Source organism: Macrotis lagotis, chromosome 1, assembly GCF_037893015.1.
Source record: "Macrotis lagotis isolate mMagLag1 chromosome 1, bilby.v1.9.chrom.fasta, whole genome shotgun sequence".
NCBI lineage: Eukaryota > Metazoa > Chordata > Mammalia > Peramelemorphia > Peramelidae > Macrotis > Macrotis lagotis.
The window spans coordinates 439,903,466-439,908,561 of NC_133658.1; the positions used below are offsets into that span (position 1 = coordinate 439,903,466).

At 42.4% G+C, this 5,096-nt stretch overlaps 1 pseudogene; it reads left to right on the forward strand.

The window, feature by feature from the left end:
* The first annotated feature begins 3,408 nt into the window (after positions 1-3,408).
* On the forward strand, positions 3,409-4,754 carry LOC141506490 (Y-box-binding protein 2-like; annotated as a pseudogene).
* Positions 4,755-5,096: the final 342 nt, after the last annotated feature.

Below are 5,096 nucleotides of genomic sequence, written 5' to 3' on the forward strand. Positions count from 1 at the left end.
ACATTTAATGAAATGAAAGAATTCCAAAAATTCCTGATGAAAAGACCAGAGCTAAATAGAAAATTTGGACATCAAACAGGAGGTTCAAGACACACATGAAAAGGTAAAAAAAAGGGAGGGTGGTAAAAGAAAAAAATGCTATCCAACAAGTTGAAATTGGGTATATCCCAGCATGGGGGAAAAGATTCTCATAAATCTTGAGAACTGTAACTCTAACAGAGAGAATATACCTAGCCGGAAGTGATGGCCACTCATGACCTATCCATGAGAATGCTATCCAATGGGATGTAACTGGCTTTAACACCACTTGTGAGAAAGACTCTAATAACTCTCAAGAATTTTAACTCTATTAGATAGAATGTACTTAGATAAAAGTGACAGATACTCAGAATTTTCTATGACTCAGATAGAATGATTTTTAAAAACACTACCTCCTTAAAAAGGGGGACAGGAAGGAGCCAGGAGGAAGGAGGGGATTGAATGGGGGTAAATCTCATTATATTAAGATTTATAAAATACCAATGTAATAGAGGGGAAGAAGGGAGGAGATGAGAAACACTTGAATCTTCTTCTCATCAGACTTCGAATTAAGTCTTATTTCTTCAAGGGAGTCTTTCTGTACTGGAGACCAGATCATACTTAGTTAACTTAAAAAACATCTAACATTTCAAGTGTTAAAGGGGAAAAGGGGAGTGGGGATGGAGAAAGGGAGGGGGAGGGGAAACTAACAAAAGGAAGGGAAGGGAAAAAGGAAAAGGGAAAGGGGAAAGAAAGGAGAGGGGGTGATATAGGAGGGCAAACACACTGAAGGGGGTGATATTCAGAAAGAAAATACTGGGGAATTAGAATAAAGGGGGAGGGGGAAATATAAGCAGAGGGAAGATAGCATGGAGACCAATAAAGAATTAGTAATCATAATTTTGAATGTGAATGGGATGAACTCTCCCTCAAAACATAAGCAAATAGCAGAGTGGATTAAAAACCAGAAGCCTACAATATGATTTCTCTATCAACACACTCAATTTGGATCAATGTACAACATGGAAACAAAATAAAGACTGACAGATTGCTTTCCGTGGTGGGGGGAGGGGTTGTAAGATTCGGAGAAAAATTGTAAAACTCAAATAAAATCTTTTAAAAAAAGGAATAACAATAGCTAAAATGTATAAGGTATCTTAAGATTTGAAAACACTTTACAAATATCTCTCATTTTATCCACACACTAAGGATGGTAGTTTTTTATTAATGGGGAATCTGAAACAATTAGTATTAAGTAACTTCCCAAAGATCTTATAAGTAATAAATTTCTAATGCAGAATCTACTTATTTCAACCTATCTACTTTTAAACTAAATAGGAAAAATTTAGTTATTTATTATTTTTTAAATGAAATTTAAACTATTGAGAACAGTAGGTTCTGATTTAATCCATTAAAATTTATGAGTCGGAGATCTATGAAATGAAGAGATTGAAGAATTTAACAATAGAGGAAAGAAAAAGTAGGAGGCCCAAAGAAGCCTGTAAGAACTATATAAAGAAACTAGTGACCAGAGTAGTTCCAATTCAGTCTCTTTCATTTATCTGCTACTTGATTAGTTGGAGAGACTTTCAAGTCCCTTGGTTCCAAATAATGTTTTTTCAATGCTCTCCAAATAATGCTTCAATGCTTTAAGTTTAAAAGAGCTGAAGGTTCTGATGACTCCCTCTGATTTGAGAGGAAAGAACAGTAAAAAGCCAGGTACTGAGTATTTTGTTAAGAAAAACTGTCTAAGCTGATTTGTCTTGTCCAGAAAACTTTGCTCTTATTATACGGTATAGCCTCCTGCTGCAAGATTCGGCCTGTAACTTTGTTATGACCATCTTCAAGATGCTTACTTGATCTTATGTTCTCTTTCCTTTGAGGATATTCATACAGTATCCACATATTTTTACTTCTTTTTCAAAATAGTTCTTAGTTAACAAATGAAATGTTTCTTTTGGGATTTCTCAATTATTACTCAATCTGGTTCCCTTTTTAGATTTTTTATTGGAGTAAATGTGGGAGAAATGGACTATTCTATATCCTTTCCCATCACCATCTCAACCAGAAGAATGCCTCTCTTCAGTTTTCAAAAAGCACATTAAATTCTTCCCTGTGGTGCCATGAAAAACAAGAAAAGTATTGTAGGAGTTTAAAGAAGGCAGACTAGTATGAGATGAATGATAAGGAAAGCTGTCGCTTAAGGTGGGGGAGGCATTGAAGGTTGGAGGAATTTATAACACAATAATGAGTCCTAGGAAAAGAGAAGAAGGAAATGATCAGATAAGTTCAAGGAACAAGTTTGTGGTTGATAGAGATAGAGGAAAAGGACCAGAAAGGAATGAAGGAATGAACATGGCTGGCCTAGCCCTTTTCTAAAAAATGGAAATTCTGGGATGAATTGAGCATTGAGAGGAAAAGGTCACATGAGCAGAAATATTTTCTAGCATGAAAGGTTTCAGGGGAATTTTAGAATGAAAAAAGATTCTGGAGCATGATGGTAAGGGTAACTTCCAGAGTGAGAAGGAACATCAGTGGCGAAAGAAGTCTGGAGGATGAGGCCTGCAGAAAAATGGAATGTTAACTTTGATCAGTTCTGAGAGCCCAACAGAAAACCTAGACCTTTTACCATCACTTTCCTAAGTTATTCCTTCTGTGATCTGGCTGATAAAAGTTTTGGAGTGAAAAAAAGTAAATTCTTTTCAAATCTGTATTACTTAAATGCCAGCAAATGCTATCCTCATGGCAAGATGTGGCCAGTCAAGAACCATTGACAATCTCTGTTCAATGTGCTGATTCAAGATGGAGCAAGAGTCTTTGTGTGCTGATATCCTTTCCCCTTTAAATCGATACTCAAGACAATCCATATTTCTCAATAGCTCTGCTGGTTCATTTGAAATCACTCTAAATATATTCATAAAACAATTACAAAAAAGCCAGCTGTTTGCAAATGACTGAAGAGGCCTCTATGGACTAACCCCACATTCTCAGATTTTTAGTATAGGAATCTTGAAGACCAGTATCCTTAGCTCAAGAATAAATGGTTTGACCTGGTCAGGAAGGGACTACATGAGTCCAAAAGAAGGTGTAGATCTGGACTAGGGATGACAGAGAGATAGAGTGAATAGCAAGCGAAAAGCCAAAATCTACTATCACTAGATCTATTGACTAAGAAATTGTTAGCTTCTGTTTTACAGGGAAAAGGTAATTCAGACTGCTTGTTTCCAGAGAGTGACCTATACCAGTAGTGTGTTAGTAAACATTTAACAACAAATTCTCCGAAAAGAAAGGAAAACATACAGGAAACATTTTAAAGTTCAATTTAACTTATTAACATTTTCTTAATTACTTTCCTAAATGAACCTCCAATTTGTAGTAGTTGTTGATTTCTGAGATTCACACTGAAAAACCACAAGTAACTTTCTTAGTAAGAGGTGGCTCCAATGTACTCTTAAGAACTGTGAGGAAGGGTCAGGCCGGTACCGGACCGCGATGAGCGAGGTGGAGACAGTGGCCGCTACCCGGGCAGCGGCACATGCTAATGCGGCGGGGGTCGGGGTGGTGTCACCCGGGGGGCGAGGATGGGAGGGGGAGTGGAAGCCTCCCCCTGCTCCGCCGGGATCCCTGCAGCCCCTGGCGCCCCGACGAGGGCAGCCCGGGGGACCCCGTACCCCCCGCCCGAAGCCAGGCCGACAAACTGCTGCTGGCAACCCAAGTTCTGGCCATTGTCAAATGGTTCGACGTCCGAAATGATTATGGATTCTCAACAGGAATGACTTTAACAGGAGGATGTCTTTAAACCATTAAAGCCATTAAAAGAAACAACCCTCGGAAGTTTCCACGCGGGTTGCGATGGGAAAATAGTGGAAGGAGAGAAGGGGTGCAGAAGCTAGCGACGCGACTGGTTCGGGGGTGGGGGGTACCAGTAAAAGGCAGTCTCTATGCTCCTAACCCGCAAAGTTTTCTTACATTTATTCCCCTCCCTGTCCCTGCTGCACACCCCGCCCCCGGTGGCAGCGCCCCTACAAGGGTAGCAGAGCCAGGTAGTGAAGGGGAACGAGCCGAGGACCCCAGTCAGCGACCTCACCGACCGCGTCCACCCCCTTTCTTTTACAGACAACATTTTCAGGGGCCCTCAGCCCTCCGACCAGCAGCAGCCTGTGGAGGGTACAGAGACGAGGAGAGCCCAAAGACCCAGCTCCCTTAGAAGGGGACCAGAAGCAGGGAGATGAACCCAGATTCCGACCCACATACTGAAGGCCTTTCGGCCCTCGGCCTCCAAAACAGCCCACCCAGAGAAGGTGGAAATGGAGAGACCAAACCCATCCCACAGATGGCTCATGACCCGAGCCCCAGCGCCCACCAAATCGGCCTCCCTTTCAACCTAGAAGACAACAATCTCCTGGTCCTGGGCAGACCGGGTGGGACTCACCCCCAGCAGGTGCCCCTATGCATCAGGAGACCCCAGAGGAGGCAGTCAAGTCCTTGACATCTCCTGCGGACTCACCTTCCCAGCCCCGCTTGGAGCCGCATCACCAGCTAGTGGATACCTCAACCCCGATAACCGGGAACTCCCCTACCACCTCACTGAAATGATTCCAACTAGGGGGACAACCAGAGCAGCTATCTGATATCTGTCGACTTTTTCCAACTGCTCCTTCCCTGTTTCCCTCCTCCCCTCCAAAATAATCCATGACATTGAAACAGCAGCCTTCACCCTGTCCCCTCCTTCCCAGGACCCAGGAGGATAGAACTACTTTTTAGTTCGGTTCAACACCCCACCCTCACCCCCAAGGGTGGAAGGGAGTACATCCTTTGTCCACTAGAGACAGATCTCCCCTCCCACCCCACCCCGGTTTATTTTTTGGGTCTTTTCCCTCCCCTCCCCAAACTCTGGAGCCATTTGGTGAAATGTCAAGTCCAATAAAAAAAAAAACCTGTGAGGAAGCACTAAAAAGTTTCTCTCTCCAGCTTTACACACACACACACACACACACACACACACACACACACACACACACACCTGCTTACTTATCATCAGACATTGTCATATATTTCGGGGTTCCAAATTCCAGTGG